At 37.5% G+C, this 23,449-nt stretch overlaps 1 long non-coding RNA gene across 4 annotated transcripts in view; it reads left to right on the forward strand.

Annotated features, from left to right (window-relative positions):
- Positions 1 to 23,449, forward strand: part of LOC120888457 (uncharacterized) — a 575,667-nt gene that overhangs the window by 337,600 nt on the left and 214,618 nt on the right. The window contains exon 1 of one of the 4 annotated variants that reach the window (XR_013423370.1): positions 7,970 to 8,051. The exons of the other annotated variants lie outside the window; for them this stretch is intronic. This is a non-coding gene — a long non-coding RNA (uncharacterized LOC120888457). Of the gene's footprint in view, positions 1 to 7,969; positions 8,052 to 23,449 lie in introns of those variants that run through there. 4 annotated transcript variants of the gene reach the window in all.

Raw genomic sequence — 23,449 nt, forward strand, 5'->3', positions numbered from 1 at the left:
CTCAATGTAGATAAATCTACTCACTTTGAGCCAGTGTAGAGGAGGACTCACTCACCTCAGTCATCAGACAGGGGAACTTGCTTGGCTTTAGCAGTGTAGATGGGAACTCAGTTGCCTTAGTGTAGAGGGTCTCCAGTGTAGATGTGTACTCACTTGCTTTGACCCAGTGCCTTGGAGATTTGCTCCCCTTAACCCAGTTGAATGGGGATTTTTCCTTAGAGCCAGTGTAGACATGAGTTTGAGTTCATGTCCTTTGGCAGAAGGAATCCCTTCCTGAGGTGTGTGGAGAGGATGGGTGGGTGGCAACTGTTGGAGAATTCGAGTTCTATGGCATCATGTCCTTCATACTGTTTGCTAGGAAGTTGGAGGGGGCCAGGGGTTAGGGGTGGGCCTGCAGCTGCCTGAAAGGTCACAATGTGCAGGAGGTTCTGGGAAGCAGGACAGGCCTACTGAGGATCATGGAGGAGTGTCCTGGGGAAGAATCCCAGGCCCAGGTGACAACTGCAGGCCCACACTGGGACAGTCACAGAGGTGTAGGATCCTAGAGGACGGGAGGGAGGCAGTGTAGAGGAGGAACACGTTTTTGCATTTTGTGTGGTTGTTCTCAGGAGCAGAAGGACAGGGTGTCCTGGGCTGGCATTTGCCTCGAGGCCTGCCCCTGGGCCAGGCTGGCACTTGTCAGGCAGGTGTTCTCCCTGCGGCTCCTAGAAACAGATGTTGGCCTTCCAATGGGGACAATGAAACTCCCCCTCTGGAGGTTGGAAGGAAGGGCTCTTTCACTTATTACTTCAATATGTGGACGCTGAGCTCCTTCACGCTGAGGCCTTTCCATCAAGTAGCGCCCACACCATGGGTTCCACCCTTACAATCTACACTTGGTTTTCCACTTTATGTCCCAGATGCCTGTTCCCCCAGGGCCTCCTTGCTCCACAGCCTCCCATGGCCTCTTCTTTCCTGCGGGACTCAAGTGCAGTCAAAGGGGGATGGTGGCTGTTGTCAGTGCGTGTCCCCACCTGACAGGAGTTTGTCAGCAGTGGTCTAGAAAGCCAGGTTGACATTCATCTTCACAAACCTGAATAGAACAGGCCTCATTTTTACAGTGACAGCTCAATGAACCTGTTTTTTTTTTTTAAATGAAGTATGCAATCTTTTTTTTTTTAATGAAGTATGTAACTTTAGGGAAAACATGATAGTGACTGAAAATGATTAGTGCAATGAAAAACTTTAAACACACAGTCTATACAGTTTAGATGAGAGATCAATTTGAAGAAAAGCTTAAACTACCAGAAGAACAACGAGCATTTACATGGTCCAGTGATCCTTAAGAAAATTTAGTTCCTAATATGAAATCTCCAAGAAGCTCCTCAGTTATAGATGCTATCAGTGGCCATTCCTACCCACCTGATGTGGTCTGGCCACAAGGGCTACAACAACTGTGGTGATTCAGGCACAGGTATTATTTTGTGATTTATCAGTAGAAGCAAAGGAATCATTTGCGTACATTGCATACTGGATGTATTTGGCCCTCATGGGTTAATCATATTTTTAAGCAGTCTAAGTCCTGGTGAGCTCCTAACTTAAATTTTATGTTCAGAAATAAGAGTCTGATTTTCAAAAGCAGCTCTCAATTTATCACAAAGTTTTTAGTAACTTTGTCTATGACAAAGCCTAAGTACTGTTTAGAAAGAAAACACACATTTGTTTTCCTTTGCTTGAAGAAATTTCCCCCGTCCTAAAATACATTAAGTGTAGTCTTCCTGCTTCTGCTTTGAATCAAACAAACCTCACAAGAATGCTGAAGGTTTGAGATTCAAATTCTTTCAACATCTCCCAATGTGCGAGCATTATGGGAGATGCATCTTACAAATAATTTCCATTGAAAGAGTCAGGCTGGATTGATACAAAGTCAGTTGTCTGGATAATACAGTTTTAAAAAGAAAATGCATTTGACTTCCAGAGCCACTGTGATTCAGATCACAACACAAGATATGAGCTTTTTGAATAAATCATATTAGAAATATGCACAAAAAATGTCATGAATAAGAAAAGACTAAAATAATTGGAAATTTGTTACCTGGTGGGACTAATTCTTCTTTGGTGACATTACTTTTCTTGTACCTTTTGAAATTTTGTTGTAAATCAATGATATTGGTGGCATGGATAAAAATTTCTTTTAATCTTTAGGATCTATTACTAGTTAATCACAGATATAGCAGGAGAAATAAAAACATGATTGGAATGCAAATCAATATTCAATAAAGTTCTTCCTTCTGTGTTTGTATGAGACATTGGAATTTTGATCAGTGGTTTAATACCTTGCAAGAACAATATTCCTATCCTGCTGAGATATGTAATTTCCAGAAATTAATTCCATTTTGTGTTGGCTGTTCATGGAAACTGGCTACAACCTCTATGATTATTAAAAAGAATATCTTAAAAAATGTCTTTTGTTTTCATCCAGTTAGTCTTCATAAATCTTCAAGAGAGGGGGTGGCTGGATGATCTCAAGTGTTTTGAGTTTCCTTTTTCTTTGCCAAGTCTACACTTTTGCGCATTAGTTTTTTGCTGACAGTATTCGTATGATTTTAAACAATACAATGGAAGTTCAAGAAGTTGTATTAATAAGTTGACTAAAAATGTACGCCCAAGGCCAGGATATCACAAATTTGTTCATATTGTCCATATTTCAGGTGAATCGTATAGTCTTCTAAATCTGTGTCTTGTTATAGGGTGAATAAATGGGGAAAATTTCAAATAGGGTATTTGTTTTTTCCTTTAACAGTTAATATGTTTGATTTGTCTCCTAACAACCTTGTTTTAAAATAATTCTGGATGTTTAAGTGTTAGTCCTTCAAGCAGATTGGTGCCTCTGTTAGTCCTTCAAGCAAATTGGTGCCTACCGTGGCCACGTTGTTGAGGCACTGGATGGTACAGAAGCCTTTGTCTTCTGTTTCATCAATTCAGTCTTACTCTGAAATGTCCCTAGTGTCTATGTAAAGTGGGAACAATGTCTTCAAATTGTTCCAGATTTCATGGAATATCATTATCTGGACAAAATTGTTGGATGACCATCACACATCGTGTCCTCTGAGGTTTATTTATTCAAATACATCACTTTGTGCTAAGTACCAACATAAAGCAAGATCAGGAATTTCAGGTTTGAAAGGAACTTTTAAGGCCATTCAATGAAATTTCTTTGCTTTTAAAATAATTTGGGGTTTATAGGAAGCTGTAAAAATGACAAGATTTTTTTTTTTAATTGCAAGTACTTCCCTTGTCTGAAGCACTTGAAATTCTAGAACTGAAGAAACTGTTCTAAAGATTCACCTTTTAGGATCTAAATAATACAGGCGTTCAAGTCAAAGGACTAACTCACCAGTATGCAAAAAGGTGATGAAAGTAAGAACAATGATCCAAGAAATTACATTCTTATCCAAGATGACTTCTATTACAGAAACATGTTATGATGGAATGGGAACTTGTAAATGTGTGGGCTTCTTTAATTCTGCGATTAGGTTAGAAGAGGTACTCACACAATCATCTAGGCTTTGAAGTCAGGGCTGGTTACTAGTCCTGGCTGTCACTTAATTAGCTATATAATCCTGAGAAGGATTAGTAATTGATCTGAGTCTTACCTTCTCTACAAAATAGTAATAATAATACCTTCCTCATATTGTTGCCAAAGTTGTAAATATGCATAAGGAAGGTATTCAACGTGGTATCTGAGCAAGTGCTCAATATATTAAAGAGGTCATTATCATTTCACTTTTGAAAATTGAAGTGCGCTCAATTCTTACTATTTGTGGCAGTTCTGTTCTGTGTACACAAGGTGACCAACACTGAATTACTAACTATTGAAACATGATCTTTAGGGGAAACACAGGATAGGTTCCTACAAACTTCTGATCAGAACATTTTTTTTGTGCGTTAGCCAAGAAACTTATAACCTTGGTTTATATGTGTTTTTATGTAAAGACACCTCTTTCATTTAACACTGAACTCATGACTAAGACTACTATACCTATGTGTGAACAAAGCTTCTCTAACACATGTATTTTCTCCATGAAGCAACTTACAGGCTTCTTGCTCTGAAGATCATTAGATATCATTGCAACACCATGATGCTTGGAGGTCATTTTAAACAGAAAATAAATAAAAGGAACACAGATGTAAAATACTGCACCTAAATAATCTGTGAATACCACACTTGCTTATAGTATGAGAGCTGAACGAAGAAGGCAGAGCACGGGCTTGTTTGACATCCACTGGGGACTTCTATATTAGGGACTCGACACAAGTGCATGCTCACAAATGATTGTGAAGATGCCTAGAGAATTGAGGGTTAGGAATACATTTTAACGAGTGGGTAAATTCACAAATATGCAATCTGTGAATAATGAAGATTGACTATGATAGTTTTTGCTTCCTTGAATGGATTACTATATTGACTCCTGCAAATATAAGCACACTCACAGTGTAAAGCTCTGAGACAATTTTTTAATGTATCTTGTAGAACCAAGGCCAGACGTGTGTTTCTGGTCTTAAGTTTCTTTCCCACATGTGTTCTGTTCTGGGCTATGTTTCTGTTTGATTCCCTGAACAGGGAGGTAGTTCCCTTACTTTGAGCACTTCTCCATGATGTTCCCTTTGTCTATGACGGGACAGTACAGATTAGCTCAGCCTGCAGACTCTGGATTCTCACAACCTGGGTGTGACACTTAGCCACTTACGACAATGCATAAACCTGGAGCATGTCATGGAATCTTTATGACTACAATTTCCATTCCTATAAAATTGTAAAAATTGTAAAATAAGATTACTTAACTTCAAGGGATATTGTAAAAATTAATGAGAGTATGTCTAGCAGGCACTCCACACAGTGCTAGGCACATAAAATTATCCTGTATTTCTTTGCTTGGCAGGATTCTTTCTCAAACCTTGCTCAACATCACTTCCTCTATGAACATTCTGTGGATTCCATAGGCACAACTAATGATTTTTCCCCTTTGCTCTCCTAAATCATTTTGGTCCATGACAATTATCACCTGAGGAAATCCACTACTGACAGGCACCTTATACTGCTTGGCTTTGAGTTTCTTGAGGGCAAAGACAAATCGTTCCAGTCTTTGTTTCTCTGGAGCCCTTCAAAGAACCAGATACATGGAAGTTACTCAGCCTTCTTGCTTATTCATGAGTTACTCAGTCCACATTTGTAATTACAGCTCATAAAAAGGAGGGGCTTGAATGCGCAGAAGAAAACTTTTGGGCAAAAGTTTTATAACTTATAAATTTATTATTTATAAATTAGTTTTATAATTTTATAATTAAAATATTATAATATTTGTTGCCTTTTAAATTCAAACTATAGACAGTGAATAATACCTTAAGCTTAAATCTGCAACAAATTATGTATTCTATACCCTCACTCTGCAGGATAGAGTTTCTTAAGGTGGAGGTGTAATCTTCTGGGAAATTGTTACTTTGTAGATTCCTAAAATCTACCTACCTCCGATCTATGGAATATGAACTTTAACAGGCTTCCAGCATGATCCTTTTCACAGCCAAATCTCTTCAGGATAATCTCCTGAAACATGTAGATTATCACTCCAGTGATAATCATGCTCAAGATACTGTGAGTATTCCAGTAAATATACAGCCACTTGAGTGTCCTCAGATTATAGTTAGAATGCAAAGTGTCAGTTAAATTCCCTTTACTTTGATTCTTAAATCTCTTCCTGATAGAATAGGGAACATGGCAGGACAAGTGAGGATCCTGGCTTGCCCTCTCTCTCCACACACTGTTTGATGAGTGAAAATAAGAATGAGGACAGTGAAGCCATGTCTTTAGTGTTTCCCCTTCATTGGCTGTTGTGATGTTGTGATGGTTGCAGTACTTTATTTTGGTACCAGGGATTGAACCCAGGGGACCTCAGTGATGGAAAGACATCTCCATCCCTTTTTTATTATTTTTTGAAACAGGGTCTTGCTAAGTTGCTGATGCTCATCTTGAACTTGCAGTCCTCCTGGCTCAGCCTCCTGAGTCATGGGGATTGCAGGCATGCACCACTGAGCCTGGGTACTTACAACTTCTTAAAGAGAACTTTGGCACTCCTTATTTGTGGAAGCTGTTTTTAGGTTCTTCCCTGTGTCTTTTGGTCCCCAAATACCTGTACTATCTGTGTTATTCAAAACTTTCCTCAATCCACCTTAAAAACTTGATGTCTAATTTTACATCCTCCAACATCTTGGCTGGGGTGGCTCTATCATTTTCTGTTCATCATTTATTACCATCAACAGAAGCTCCTTTGCTTCCTTTCTTCCTTTGTGGAGAAGATCTGATAGTACTCTGTAACCCTTAGAGATTCAAACTCATTATAAAACTTGATATAAAATCCTCCAGGTCTCAAACTTGTCAGTTTAACCTCTCATGACTTTCCAGATGGGACACCTGCAGAGCAGCATGTCCACTCTGTTAGGATAGATGAGTTACTTGTTCCCCCAGTTACTTGCTGTAATTCTGCTTGATCTGGATATCAATTGCTCTTTCTCCTCCTCGTTTATCCCTAGCAGTCTCAAGATTCATGCATCAAAACCTTGAAGCAACAATGTAGATTAAAAACCTTCCAAACATCTGTTCTTCTTGCTACTTTTCATGCATATAAAGGAGAAAAGTCTGGTGAGGTGTATGGCAGGATGTGGGGAGAGATTAGGGAAGTTCCTGTGTTAGCAGGAATGAGGATGGAGAAGCCAGATTGAGGCTTTCAGCTGTTGGGCTGCACTTACCACAGTGTAATTTATGGGCACTTTTGCCTTTATCTGCATTTTGAATGTAGGTATTTTTTTTTTTTGTAATCTCCGAGGAGCTCTAATGCTTGATAGATTAAAAAAATGCTTAATTATATTTACAGCATTTTCATGAGGCAGATAAGGTAAGGCATTCCATTTTGTTTACTGATTAGTGGTGTGTTAAATTACTCCATTAGAATAGGGCTGTAAAAAATAGTAATGGTATTTTACTGCATGATGTCTTGTCCTCCTCTTCTGCTGTCATGCACGTTGTACTATCTGAGTCAAATGATTTAGTGACAATGGCAGTAGGCGGCGGCAAGAAAATAGAGGGAGCCCGGGGTTGGCCTCAGAAGATTTGGATTCCAGCTCTTCTTCATTATTGAGCAGTGGGATTAACATGATCAAGATGTACAATTTCAGTGACACACAATTTCTCTTTAAGCACCACACACAATGACAGCTATCTTGCCTGTCTCAGCATGACTGAGAACGAAATGAGAGATATAAGGCTCACTTTAAAGTGAGAAGTCCTTAAGAAATGTGAGCTACCATTAGAGCCAATACAGTCATTTCCATGTTTTGCTTATTGTTTTCCAGATGAGGTAACTAAGTCCAGAAAGAATTGGTAACAAAAGTCCAAAGCTTGTTAGTGAAAAAGCCTGAATTTACTCATGGTCTAGTTTTCTTCAACCATGTTATTTGATGGAAACATTTAAATGGTTTATTTGGGGCAGTACTGGGGATTGAGCCCAGAAGTGCTCTATCGCCGAGCCATATCAATCCATTTTATATTTTATTTTGAGATAGGGTCTCACTAAGTTGTCCAGTCTGGCCTTGAACTTGTGATCCTCCTGCCTCAGCCTCTCAAGTTTCTGGAATTATGGGTATGCACCACCGTGCCCAGCTCATTTAAACAATTTTAAAAGATACATGTTCATCAATAAGTATCTGAAATTTTGATTCAAAGTGAAATACCACATTTTTCATTAATGAGCACAGATAATTTTTTCCAAATGCCTCTAGAAAGACAAAGGAAGAACCACTAACATTTTCAAAGTACAGGATTTTTGTTGACAAATGAAAACTACTTGCTTTATCTTAGACATTTCTTATTAAAGAAATGTCTAAGGGACATTTCTTGTTAAAGGGAAACAAGAACTAATTAAGCTTTTCTTCTCTCTAGGTGAATAGACTCTCTTCTGGTTCCTTACTGAGAATAGAAAGTTGGAGGTGTCATGAATGCCAAGGGAAATTCTCATCTGGTGAGAGGGCTTGCTACTCTATTTGCTGCTTCTCTTTTATGTTTGTTTTTGGTTTTGAGAGCTTATTTGATTTGCTTGATGGTTTGAAAAAAGTCATAATGTACATGGAAAAAAATTCAAATAGGAATTGAGTATAAAGTTAAGGGTTAACGTCCCTGTATTTCCTCAGTTTCTCTTCCAGGAGACAAATATTCATTCTTATTTACATTTAAAAAAATATATTTTTCTGAGATGGAGCCTGGCTATGTTCTCCAGGTGGTCTTGAACTTTTGAGCTCAGCAATCCTCCTGCCTCAGTCTCCTGAGTAGCGGGGACTGTAGGCATGTGCCACTGTGCCTGTTTGAGAAGCATTCTCAACTAATTTTCCAGAGAAGCTCTATGCATGTATACATGTGTGTCTGTGTGTTTATTCTCTTAAGAAAATCACAAATACTGGCATGATATATACATTGGAAAATGTACTGTGCATATTTCTATTTAACTGTATTTTTGTGATTTTTTTTTCTGTCCAGCCCAACTTTTTGTATCCCCTAAAGTTAATAATCATCTTGATTTTTGTTTTCCTACTTTTCTATAAATGTATTAATATTTGAACACCAACCACCACCCTGCCAGATGTCTAAATATTCATCTCCTCAGTCCAGCAATTATCCTGACAAGTGTTACTTTTAAAGAAATTTCTCCTTTCTGAACTGGCTGTCCTCTGGATCTTCTTTGATCACATTTCATTGAATTTCATTGGATTTGCATTTCATTGCATTTCTTCTATATGAATTTCTGTTTCCTGCTTTCCCGTTTTCCTACTTCTTGATTTGCTCCATTATGTGGGTGAGATACATTCTTTAGTACTTTCCAGAGAAAGAATGGGTAGAATGTAAAATTTTTGAGGTCTTGGATATCTGAAAATATCATTATTTTATGTTCACGTTTGATTGACAGTTGGACTGATGAACCATACACAAGTTGGTGTATGGAAAAGAGTTAACATAGCAAGCCTGATAACACTGCTCTTTACCAGGGCCCACTTACAAGGGTTGTACCTTGGCTGTTGACTGAGAACTTGGATTGTAAACAGTTCCCCTCCTCTGACATAAATGTTTCTTGAATGATAAGGGTACTTTACTATGCTTAAGATGTTTGTGCAAACAATACAGTTTATGCAAAACACCTGTTTTTCCTTTTGGGAATCTGGAATTTTGATACATGCTATGCTGAGGGTCCCCAATTTACAAACAAAAACTTGGGCAGCACATCTTTAGTGAGTGGCTCTGGTAGGTAATATCTCATTCTGACGTCAAGGCTTTTCGCTGAGGGGTGAAGCATGCCATCAACGATTCCACTGGGAGGTAACTCTTGCAAGTTTGAACTTGGTATGCTCAGGACTTCACTCCATGTGCCTTTCTCTCCTCTCATCTTGCTTTGTCTTTTTCCTATTATAAACCACAACAGTGATACAAATATGTGCTGCATCTTCTGAGTTCTCCTAGTAGATCACCAAGCCTGGCAGGGTGGTCTTGTGAACCTCCTGACATAGTTGGAGACTGTGTCCCTCCAGAGTGTGTTGGACATCTCTCCCTGCTGTTCAGCCCTCATGCTGTTGAGAAGTCAGGAATTGATCTTACTTAGGACCTTTGTGTGTAGAGTTTTCTCCCTTGTTCCTGTCTCTTACAGTCTTCATTTTGTCCTCAAATGAAATGTCATGATTTGCTTGGTGAGGGCTTTCAGTGAGTCTTTATTTTCAACGACTCTGCTGGTCTCTTAATGAGTCTTCTTAGTCTAGGTGGCTTAGTAGTCATTTATTCCTAGAACATTCTTGTGAATTAGTTTTTGATGATTTCCTCCCTTTCATTTTCTCTATCTGAATTTCCTTTGTTTGGATGGTTATTGAACCTTTCAATCTAGTCTTCAAATAGTCTTTTTCTCTGTTTTCCATGTTCATATCTAATTTCACATGAGTTCTTCTAATTTTAGTTTCCCAGTCTTCAATGGCAATTTTCACCTTTTTTCCTCTAATATCTTTATGAGAGCTTTTTAAAAAATTCTTTTAATGTTCTTTTTAAAAATTAGATCTTATTTTTCTTTTATTCCTATGAAGATTATTATTTTGAAGTTATTTTCCCCTGGAAGAGTCTGTTTCTGTCAAGTACACTATAACTCATGATTTTTTAGGTTGCTTTCATGTTGCAGACTTTGTTCGGATGTCTGCTAATCCCTGGCTATTTATATTTAAGACTTGAAGAGTAAAAACCTTTATGAAAACTCTGAACTAGTAGGTTTCAGTTTAGAACTTGAACTGCATGCATTGAGCAGTCTCTGGCCAGGCATTTTCCTAGGAAAGTCTACTAGTGAGAGTTACTTTGACCTTTTAGTCTGATTTGAGTCCTTGGAGAAGGGGCTGAGCAGCAGAGAAGGTGTAGTTTTCCCCATTCTGATGTAAACATTTACTTAAACTCCCTGTGGTCAAAGTGATATTTCTATCCTCCAGTTTGGTGACCTATTGATTCCCCAGATCCTCTGTTCTACCATTTCCAAAGGTACTGGCTAACTCCAATATTGAGAATAAGAAGGATTTTGCAGTTCGATTTTAAAAAGACCATGACAAATCTTTTTCCTTTAAAGAACACCATTATTTTCACTTGTAGAGGCAAATGTGTTGTCAACTTCTGAAAATGTTGTGTTTCTATTTGGGGTATAACCCAGTATTTCTTGTTTCTCGGTCATTGGCCACTACTGACTCTTTTAGCTCTTCCTACTAGTATTGACTGGTTTAAAAAAAAAAAAAGCTTTCTTAAGAAGCTTCTTATTAAAAACTTGTTGCTATATCTTCTCTTTTTTCCTTATAAGTTTTGTTTAATTGGTATGTTTTTGTTTTTTTTAAATTCTGTCCCTTTAGTCTTAGAGGGAATTTTGGAAGAGTGAAGGTAAAATCTGTGCTCAAAGGGATATCTTTCTGTAGAACTCCTAATATTCATTTAACAAGCATTTCTTAGTACCTACCAAACCCTTGGCCAGGCACTAGGTATAGAAGCATAGTGCACAGGTTAGTAGTTTAATGGAGCATTTGAAACTCACATAACTTTCTAAATGTGACTTTTATGGTCCTTTTTCAGTTAGCATCACCTCCTGGGTTTAGGCAGGCCTCTGTGCTTCAACTCATCCCTTTGGGAATGTCTAATAGTGAGGGTCACCACACCTATCCCTCTTACAGCATATTCACTCTGTGTCTGGACTGGTTTTCTTTCTCAGATTTTTTCCTTCAAAATCCAAATGTAGCATTTTCTTTAAGCCTCAGCCTAGGGCCAGTTTAGTCTTGGCATGTCTCAGATATAATTTACGAATGTCAATAACACCTCCAGGGTACACCATATAAGCCAACATTGGATTATACACTATCTGATAATTACATCTTGGATTTTCATTTGCACATCAAAAGATAAGCTTGTTTCTCTGTCATTGGCCACTATTGACTCTTTTAGCTCTTCCTAAATATATATATATATAATTTTATATATTTTCAGTCATTGTAGTCTCCCAAAAAATTTGGTTTCTTCTTTAAGTAAATATTTTGACTTCATTTACCCTGAAGTGGGAAACAGGATCACAAGACGATTCATATCCAATGGCACAATTTAGTAGCACTTAAAATTTTAACTTTATTCTGTGGAGTCAGAGTCGTGCATTCACAAATAAGTGTACATATTCATTTGTCTTTTGGACCACTTGAAATCTATATCATCAGCTAAATACAAATGACCTTTGAGCAAGGATATTCATAGCAGCATTATTTATAACAGAAATTGAAGTGTTGATTGACAAGGAATGTGGAAAAAAATATATTAATTTAGATTTTACCCAGTGAAGTACAATGCCACTAAACAGCAGATGAAAAGCACATCAATATAGTAATATGGTGTGATTTTCAAATACATTTTTAAGCTAAAAATATGCAGAACAGTGTTCATAAAATGCTGTTTCTATGTAAGAAATAGTAAAGAGATTTATATGTATGTGTGTGTGTATATAGGTATATATAAGTGTGTATATATATATATTTATGTGTGTATATATATATAGTGTATGTGTATATATATATATAGTGTGTGTATATATTCACACACACATACATACATACACATATGTATATATATACATGCACACATATATATGTATAAACATACATATATATATATATATATATAAAGATGATGCCAAAATTAATAAGTTTACCAGCATTGTGAAAATTAATCAGGTGGAGGAAACAGAAAGAATAAGAATAAAAGAAAAAATTAAGATTTTTATGCTATCTTTCACATAACAAATTTTGCCCTCTTGGAATTAGGAAGTGGGATCTGGGGGAGGTGATTAGACCAGAGCTCATATTAATGAGCGTAGTGTCCTTACAAAGGGACCCTAGAGAGCTGCCATGTTCCCTCCAGCATGTGAGAACTTAGTAGGAAGGTGCCACTCTATGGGCCAGGAGGTAGGCCTTCCTCAGACACTGAATCTGCTGGTGCATACTCTTGGACTTCCTGACCCACAGAACTGTTGCTTATAAGCACCCTCATTTATGGTATTTTTGTTATAGCAGTCCTACCGGACTAAAGCAATAGTCAAAATGCCAATTAAAAATACATGCAATTTTTCACAGTGTGACAGTCTTGCACTACTGAGTTACACTCACTGTATGTATCTAATAATTGAGTCCTGGAAGATCACAGTGCTTGTGGAGGAATGCACAAAGCATACATGCTCCTATGCTCATATCATTGTCCATCTCTTATCTCAGTTTCTTACATGTTGCTATCCAAGTGTGTATCATGTTCTTCCTCTGAGTTTGGAGACTCTATAATACAAAAATTGAAATATGAGTAACTATTCTGGTTATAATTGAAGCAATGAATGTAAAAGGAAACCCTCGTTATTATTTTTCAAATAAGAGAATGTGTGTTTCCATGAGAGGCCCAAAGGAATCCCCATAGTGTACCCTAAGAGGCAATACTGTGAATATAAAGGCAGCAAGAGCTCTTAACACATGAGTTATCTTTTTTTCATTGTTACTGAAGTACTTGCCTTGGACTATAAGATAAGGACAAGAATGCCAAGTACAGTGGTGTCCCTCCCTGCGACACTCCTATGGTCTCCAAGGCACCAGCTGTCAGAACCACCCTCCGACAGGGGTAGTGAAGTGCACTAGACCAGCTAGTGTCTCCGGGTCTGAGCAAGAGGGTTATGTGTCTCGACCTGCCTGCCATCCAACCTGGCCCACAATCGCACCAAGTCGGGAGATGAGTCAACTTTATTGTGTCAGGGACAAGGTTATATAGTGATAGGAGGGACTAAGAAGAAACAGTAGCAAGAACCAATAAGGAGCAGTTACGTCGTCACTGTCACTAAGGGGCCCAGGCAGATTTCAGATTAAACCATTAGGCGGGACTAAGGTCAAAAACCCTTGCACGGGCTAAAAGCCCAGGAATGCCAATCCAGCCAGGTCACATATATGGAAATGCTAACCCATGAGGCCGCCTCAGCCAACACCCAATAATGGCCACTGTCCCAAGGGAGGTAAAAGGTCCCAACACAGTGGAATGTTACTTAGATCCATCTGGTCTCATCACCATGTAGAAGCTGCTGCTTTGTGAATGGGAGAAACTGAAAAAACAACAAAAATACAGATTTCTATTTTAAGTCATTGAATAAAAAAGACAAACAGGACAATGAGCTGTAGTCCTGGTCTCATTACATTGTATTCTAAGAATGATATATTCTTCTCCATAAATTAAAACTCACAAAACACTTAACACATTTACTTTTACCAAGCAAACTTCATGTCTGTTGTCAAGATGAAGTTCACCGTTTACTATAGTGTTTCTACATTATGAGTTTGATATTCTAAGTTGTGTAATGCACTTAATGAGTTTATTGGCTATGGAATTCAAGTTTGTGTTCAGCTTCATCTCTTAAGTCTTGCTGTGCTTTTAAGGCAAAATCCCATAATGCAGCAATTTTAGAAATACATGTATCATAATGTAGAAGAAATAACTGTGGTTGATGAAAGATATCCTTTAGTGAATTCCAGCTAATAAATATAATGGAAATTTTGAAATCAGAAAGTCACTCTTTTATAAGCACTAATTAAATAATACAATAAGACAATTATTAATAGTCACTAAAGCCACTTGGTGAAAAGTTGATGGGCGCTTTATAATAAAGTATCTGATACTACTTGAACATAATAATTTTAGATTGCACAAAAAGTATGTCTTCTGATGAGATGCAGATGTGAAATGTCAGCCCTCAATAAATAACCTGAATTATTTAAGTCTTTCTTTGGATCTGTTTACATTAACTATGGAGTAGAAATATATACCATCACAAAAGAGCCATCATTCAAATCCACAGTGACAGACATTGCATAAGATAACTTGTTTTCTCCAACGAATAAATAGCATGTAAAAATAAAAAAAGAGAATGCAGATTATGAATTTTAAAAGGCCCAAGAACATAAAAGACATGCAATCACTGGAATCCTTTTCAATATTAATTTGAATAAATGAACAGAAATAGAACATTTTTAGAGAAATGGAGAAATTTAAATGTGAATTGGGTATAAAATAACATCAATGAATCATAAAATAACATCAGTGAATTAATAAGCGGCTATAGTAGGTTACAGGTTATGTTCACCAAATATCCCAATCTGTTAGAGATGGATCTTGAAGTGTTTATGAGTAAAATGACCTAGGAATTAGGTCACTCCTTGGGCCTAGTTCTTGGAATTAAAATAATATTGCACAAATCTTAGGACTTCTACCAGTGGTTTAGGATGTGGAAAGACAAAGACTTTGTTTTCTGCCATTGTATCATTTGGAAAATTCTGGATAATATTGAAAAATTACTTACCTAGGACTATCCAAGAGAGATGGGCAGGAGAAAACATTGATAAACAGAGTTCTAGAAAGAAGAGTCTTTTAAATGCCCAAACTTAAAAACAAAAAGCAGACAAAGAAACAAAAACAAGTCCCTTATGAGTAGGAAAGGTGAGAGGTGAAGATGGGAGTGGAGTGGCCATGGGGGGCACTATGGAGGTGGGGAGGAACTGCAATGGAAGGGGCACCACTGGCAGGATTGGAGGTTGGGATCTGGGCTAACCAGTCTCAAATTCAACCTCTTAAATCTGAATCTCAGCCACTCATCAAACCACCATTGACAGCAGCTTTTCTTTCCATTTTAGCCACCAGACATAGGAGGGAATTCCTCCTCTCCAGGTAAAATAAAGCAATGAAATAATATTTCCCAATCCCCACTGTGTTTCTATATGTAATGTCTGGTGGTCAATAAAGAATTACTAGATATGAAAAAGAAGCAAGAATGTGGGGCCCAAATTTCATATGGGGAGGAGGATGTAAGGAAGACATGACAGATGAACTTGGCATTAGAATGAGCAGATGAGAATTTTAAAATGAGTGGTATGGATATGCCTAAGGATTGTCAGGAAGACATGTGAAGAGTAGTAGATCAAGAAAGAAGGACCCTTGATTGTTTTCTTTGCTGTGAAGAAGCTTTTTAGTTTGATACCATCCTCTTTATTGATTCTTGGACTTTTGGGGTCTTATTGAGGAATTCAGTTCATAAGTAAACATGATGGAAAGTTGGGCCTGCTTTTTCTTCTAATTGGCACAGGGTCTCTGGTCTAATGCCAAGGTCCTTGATCCACTTTGAGTTGAGTTTTCAGCAGGGGGTAAGAGAGAGGTTTAATTTCATTTTGTTACACTTGGATTTCAAGTTTTCCCAGCACCATTTATTGAAGAGGTTATCTTTTCTCCGATGTATGTTTATGGCATCTTTGACTAATGAGATAACTGTATTTATGTGGGTTTGTTTCTGTGTCTTCTCTTCTGTACCATTGATCTTCATGTCTGTTTTGTTGCCAGTAGCATGCTGTTTTGTTACTATAGCTTGGTAGTATAGTTTAAGGTCTGGTATTGTGATGCCTCTGCTTCGCTTGTCTCATTGGGGATTGCTTTGGCTCTTCTGGAACTCTTATTTTATCAAATTTCTTAACTGCTTTTTCTATTTCTATGGAGAACATCATGGAATTTTTTTTTTCAACCACTGAACCACATCCCCAACCCTATTTTGTATTTTACTTAGAGACAGGGTCTCACCGAGTTCCTAAGGACCTTGCTGGCTTTGAACTCTCAATCATCCTGACTCAGCCTCCCGAGCCCCTGGGATTATAGGCGTGTGCCACCGTGCCAGGCTCATTATGGGAATTTAATTGGGAATTGCATTAAATCTGTATAGCAGTTTTTGCTATTATAGCTATTTTGATAATATTGATTCTGTCTATCCAAGAAGATAGGAGAATTTTCCATCTTTTAAGGTCTTCTTCAATTTCTTTCTCTAGTATTCTGTAGTTTTCACTGTAGAGGTCTTTCACAACTTTTCTTAGATTGATTCCTGAATATTTTATTTTTTTGAGGCTATTGTGAATGGGATAGTTTTTCTAATTTCCTTTTCAGTTGATTCATCACTGATATATAGGAACACAATTGATTTATGGGTGTTAATTTTATATCCTTCTACTTTGCTAAATGTTGGCAAAGATGTGAGGAAAAAGATATACGTTGCTGGTGGGACTGCAAATTTGTGTAACCATTCTGGAAAGCAGTATGGATATTTCTCAGAAAACTTGGAATGGAACCACCACCATTTGACCCAGTTATCCTACTCCTTGGCATATACCCAAAGGACTTAAAATCAGCAAATTACAGTGACATAGCCACATCAGTGTTTATAAGCAGTTCAATTCACAATAGCTAAGCTATGCAACCAACCTAGGTGCCTTTCAACTGATGAATGGATATAGAAAATGTGGTACATATATACAATGAAATATTACTCAGCCATAAAGAAGAGTGAAATTAGGATATAGAAAATGTGGTACATATATACAATGAAATATTACTCAGCCATAAAGAAGAGTGAAATTAGCCATAAAGAAGAGTAAATGGATGGAATTGGAGAATATCATGCTAAGTGAAATAAGCCCATTCCCCCAAACCAAAGGCCAAATGTCCTCTTTGATGCAGATGCTAATATAATAGAGGTACTTTGGATTAGACAAAGGGTAATCAAAGAAAGGGAGGGGAATGGGAATAGTAAAGACAGTAGAATGAATTATATATAATTTCCTATGTTCACATATGAATATATGTCCAGTATAACTTCATATCAGGTACAACCACAAGAATAGGAAGTTATGCTCCATGTATATATAATATGTAAAATACAACTCTACTCTCATATTTAACTAAAAAGAACAAATAAAAAATTCTAAAAAAGAAAGGACTCTCACCAAAGAAATGAAAAATTTCAAAAAAGAAAAATTACAAAAATCTTGAATATGTAAAACAACTCTCCAAAATAGAAAATATATTATATGGCTTTTAAAACAGAACAAATACTGCAGAATAAAGTACAGCTGAGATGAAAACAGCCAAATGCAAATTAGACAGAATGAATCACATAAAGGAAAAAAGATGAAAGACCAAGAAAATGTCCGATGCCAGTGGGAGAGAATACCAAGGCACCTAACATGGATATTTGGAAATCCCAGAACAGTAGAGAAAGAAAATGGAACAAAAATATTGGAAGACATAGCAACTGAAAAATTTTCCAAAATTGATGAAAAAGATAAATCCATAATTCTAAGAAGTTAAATAAATATACTGGCCAAACACAATAAGGATACTGAACTCCCCTCCCCGCCAGGCACATCATAGTTAAACTACATACAAAATATAAAGGGAATCTTCTACCGGTCGGTGTTGCAGAGGGAAAGACCTACACAGGAAGCCAAAGTGGCCCCAGGATTTCTCAGTTATCAGTTCTTGCCGTCCTAAAGGAAGAATTTCAAGCAAGTCATACAGAGTAACAGGCATTCATTAGAAAAGATGGAGGATACAGACATTCAAGACAGACGGAACAGGCTGACTCAGGGAACCTGAGAAACCCCTGAAGAAGACAGGGTTGGTAATGGTCTTGGGGTCCCTTGTTCTCACCTCAGTTTCTCATTTTCCCTTTATATCGGTTGATTACCTTTGAATATCTCTGTGAGGGTCTTATGTCTTGGTCATGTTGGGTGTTTGTGCAGTTGTGACATAGTTTTGGTGATAAGGGAGGATCATGGAGACCTGGTCACAGAGACAGGACTGGTTCTGGAAACAGTAGTTCCCTTAAAGGATCATAATTGACCATTGCTGGGGGGAGGTTCTGATATTATCTATCCCAGTTTTCCTGGAGCTTGTCTGCTTCGATAAGTTTCCCCATGATTTTAAGAACTAGTTCTCTTAAGGGATTATAATTATCTAAGTTTGGGAAATCTTGGACATTCTGGGCTCCTATTCTCCAGCTTTTATCCCCAATAATATTCCTTGTGGTCTCAGTTTTATGATTCATAGATTTTATTTATGCGTATGTCCAGTGTCTGGCCTTGATTGTCCTTTCCCCTACCTGTTTATGGCTGACTACCTACCCCTGCAATAAGTAACCTCAGAACCATGCCAGATGTAGTCAATTTAAAAATAATTATAGGGCTGGGGATGTGGCTCAAGCGGTAGCGCGCTCGCCTGGCATGCGTGCGGCCCGGGTTTGATCCTCAGCACCACATACCAACAAAGATGTTGTGTCCACCGAGAACTGAAAAATAAATATTAAAAAAAATTCTCTCTCTCCTCTCTCACTCTCTCATTCTCTCTTTAAAAAATATTAAAAATAATTATATTTATATTTATTAGGGAAAACAGTTTCAAAATGACTAACACTTACAAAATCATTGAAAAAACAGAATTGCTCATAGAAAAATAAAACATTTTTGAGAGAAACTTAAAAAAGATTTTAGGATATAAGTGAAGAGATACATCAGTCATAGGGTTGAAGGATTTCATGTTTCCCCTCAATTAGATTTAATGAAATTTCAGTAACAAATCAGAGGTTTTCATAATACTTGTCAAGCTGAGACTGCAATGTGTACACAAAAGGAAAAGTCCTACAATAGCAAAAGAATGGTGAAGTTGGAGACCCTTGAATGATTTGATTGTATACTATAAGTTATTAAGCATGTGGTCCTAAAGATGGGAAAATGAATGTTAACAGAATGGAGTCCAAATAGATCAAATGTTAGGTAATTCAATGAAGAGAGTTTACTGGTAGCAGAAAACTTCACTGGAGGTTGGGTGCAGTGGTGCACACCTGTAATTCCAGCAGCTCTAAGGCTGAGGCAGGAGGATCATGAGTTCAAAGCCAGCCTCAGCAATATAGTAAGACCCTGATTCAAAATAAAAAATACAAACAGGCTAGAGATGTGGATCTGTGGTTAAGCAATTGATTAATTGTTGGGATATTGAGACCAGACTAACTTAAGATGAAAATTTATAGATAAAAACTCTTCAGGTTAGAACTTTAGGGGTCTTAAGACTTTTGTGGGTTTTATATCTGGGACCCTCACTAGGTTATCTCCTTGAGCAGAGAAAAATCCCCTCTTGCTTTTGGCAGGGGGAGGAGAAAATGACCATTTTGTAATATAGCCACATCAGTATTCTCCTGCAGGGAAAGTACCTTACCACAAATCCGTCCAGGTGTATTTTACCAGAGCCTACTTCATGTGGAGGAGGGAAAAACTAAACTGTAGGCTCTGCTAGGTTTCTGTCTCACCGGAAGAGTAGAGAAGCCAAGAAGGACTTATGAAGGTCACAGTCCAGAAGCAGTGGCTTGGAGTGGGAAGCTGTAAGTGACCAAAATGTCCTTCATTAGGTAAATGTTTACCACAAACTATGATACATACAGTTAATGAACTATTACTCAGCAAGGAAAAGTAATGAGCTATCAATCCATGAAAAAACATCAGAGTACTTAAGTAAATATTGCACATTAGGAAAAAAAAAGCCAATCTGTAAAAGCTACTTACTACATGATTACAACTACACGACATTTACAGAAAGCAAAACTATTCAGATGGTAACAAGGTCAGAGGTTGCCAGACATTAGAGAGGCAGTAGGAGTGAGTGAGTGAGTGAAGCACAGGGCATTTGAGGTTAAGAAAACTATTCTGTATGACGTTGTTAAGGATGACATCATGCCTCTGTCAAAACCCAGAGGGTTGTACAACACAAAACACGAAGCCCTGTTAAACTATGGCCTTTAGTTAAGAATAAACCAATCCAAGATGTTAGTAATAGAAAAATTGGTACATGGGGTATGGGGGTGGGGAAGTAGAACTCATTGTGCAACTTTTCTGTAAATCTAAAGAGTAAAGTGTACTTTTCATAAAGAAAGCTATAGACTTGGGAAAAAACATTTCTAATACATTTGAACCTGAAAAGAGATTCAAAAATTTAAATCTCAAATCTATAATGAAATAAATAACTAAAAAACAACCCTATTAAGAATGGGAAAAGTCTTAGACACTATCAAATTTGTGTGTTGGAAGGCCAATACTTGAAAAAAATGCATTAGTCATCATGTAAATGTTAATTAAAATTATAAAAAAATCACCAAATGACTAGAAAGGCTAAAATTTAAATCGACTGGTAGTATCAAGGATATACAGCAATCAGGTCTTTTAGACGTTACTGGAGGAAGTATAAAATGGTACAGCCACTACAATAGTCATTTCTAACTAATCACAAACCTGCCTTATGATTTATTGATCGCACTCCCAGGAAATGAAACCCTATTTCTATAAGAATATCTGCACAAAAAAATGTTGAATGCATGTTACTCATAATAGCAAAACCCTTGGAAACAATCCAAATGTCTACCAACAGAACAATGGATAAACAAAGTAATGCTATTTTCATATAATAGAATACTACTCAATAAAAAAAGGAATGAACGGATACAACAACCTGAAATAATCTACAATCTATGTTCAGTAAAAGAAGAAAAAAGAACGTTGTTATGACATTTAAAAATGGGAAAAATTTGTCTGCGGAGGTAGAAATCAGAGGAGTGATTGCCTGTGGGTGGTGAGGATAGACTGTTTTTGTAAATAAAATTTTATTGGAACACATCCACAGTCATTTGTTTATATATTGCTTGTGGCTACATTCACACTACCACAGCAGAGTTAAATAGTTTGTGACGGGGACCATATGGTCTTCAAAGTTGAAAATATTTACCATCTGATCCTTTACAGAAAAATTTCGGTGACCCCCTAGTGTCATTACCAACATTAAAACGTTAATAATTGTAGAAGCTGGGAAAATGCATGGGGGTTCTTTCTACTTTAGATGGTTGAAAACTTCCTTTAAAACTTTGAGAAACATCTTCTTGATGGATCTGTGGGATTGTTTTGTTTTGTTTTCTGATGAAGCTATTTCTTTTGCTCAGAAAAATTTGGAGAATGAATATAGATTCTATACTCAGAAAGTCAAAGAGCCAACCAGAGACATCCATCAGTGTTGTGGAAAACCGTCCAACATTTAGACAAAAACTCTTGTGTAAGACAAGTGTTGATTGCTTTGGCTAAGTCAGTGCATCAGAGGCATTTGGTGGCCAACAGGGAGTTATAGAATTGTGTCCTGTGATGTCCCTTGTTTCACCCTCAAAGAGAAGTGTTGTGAAATGGGGAAGAATAACCAGGCCCTTGTTTGGGATAGAAGATTTTTATTTAATTAATTAATTAATTTATTTATTGGTACCTGGGAATGAAGTCAGAGGCACTTGAGCACTGAGCCACATCCCCACCCTATTTTGTATTTTATTTAGAGACAGGGTCTCACTGAGTTGCTTAGCACCTCGCTTTTCGCTGGCTTTGAACTGGATCCTCCTGTCTCAGTCTCTGCTGGGATTACAGGCGTGCGCTGCCGCAGCTGGCTTGGGATAGAATTTCTGATGTAGGTGGGGGGCTCTTGTGAGGATGGTTTCCCCTTTTGGGGATCTTCTGGTCTTTTCCTCATTCATAGTATTTTCCTTTTGGATGGACTCTTGCACCTCTTTCTTAGCTTGGGTATAAGGAAAAGACTAGTGTGTCCTGCTTGGGGGAGAAGCAGGGGCTGAGCACTGTGCTTTCACCACCCAGCAGGTCTGAGTTTGCTGAGGAAAGGAGGACATGGCAAGGGTGTGTAGGTGGCCCGAGTGAGTTCTCTTTTGGGTTTTAGATTAAAAAGTTGTTTTCCTTGATTTCTCTTTTCCTTGTTCTTCTTAAGGCAATTTCAGGGTGGCCAGATAAAGGCTCCTAGACGATGAACAGATTGAAAGTCTGGGTTCAAGGACTGCAAAACTATTTTGCTGACTTCTGGTGAGACTTTGGGTTGGTGTGGAATCCATACTAGACAGAGTTCAAATGGGGTCTTGGTTCAACCTCCAGACAGTAGAAGAGATGGTTCCTTAGTCAGGAATGCATTCCCTATCTCCCTTCTGAAGTGTGGTGAGTATCAGCTACTGAGAATTAGACATGAGATCTCATCCACCACCTCCTTTCTTCTGACAATCAACCCATCCTTGGCCTGTATAGACAGCCCACTCTGTAAACTGTGAAACTAGGGCAAACAAGGTAGTGGGTCTTTAGGCTGTCCTAACATTTTTTACTTAATCAGGGACATTAAGCACATTTTAAGAGCTTGTTTGTGCGTTTTTCCTACCAATTTTAGGGTCTGCAAATGAAGTTAGTATGACTTGTAAATTTTATTGTGAACCTAAGTCTTATATTACTTTCAAAACTGACCATAGACATTTTTCTCTATTTATACAATCTTCTTACTCAATGCCACTTTGGAAATTATTAGACTCCCAGAAAATTTGGCAATTGCACACTAAATTTAAAACATTTTTGGAGTCATATATTTTTCTCCATTCCTCCTTTCTTTCCTTTGGTATTGCGTTTTTTGCTATTGTAGCACAATTAATATTAGTTCATTGAAGCCATGGTTTACTGAGTCAATGAAATGATTCCGGGATACGAGAATGAGGTACTTTTTGGGACAAGATACAGACTCCAAAAGGTTTGGAATCCAAATAATATTTCAAGAACTATATTTATATATGGGAATAGTTTATGCTTAGGGAGAAGAGTTTGGCTTAGGACTTACGGTATCCCAGGAATGCTTTTTATTTTTGCATACTTTTTGCTAGTTTCTAAAATAGTCATTGAATACCTCTTATTTAAGGTTCATTTCTTTGGATGAGTATATCATGTTACTATTGTTCTACTTTAGGATATGAATGGAAGGAGCAATAATCAACTTTCTCCAAGTCTTGTACTCCTTAATAACAACTAACACATGTACTATGCTTTACAATCTACTGCTTCTGTTTCCTTCAATCTTTAATCATCACAACCATGTTGCAAGGAAAGAATTCATATCTCTTTTGTAAAAATGGGAAACATACAACTA

This window comes from Ictidomys tridecemlineatus, chromosome 6, assembly GCF_052094955.1.
Source record: "Ictidomys tridecemlineatus isolate mIctTri1 chromosome 6, mIctTri1.hap1, whole genome shotgun sequence".
Classification (NCBI taxonomy): domain Eukaryota; kingdom Metazoa; phylum Chordata; class Mammalia; order Rodentia; family Sciuridae; genus Ictidomys; species Ictidomys tridecemlineatus.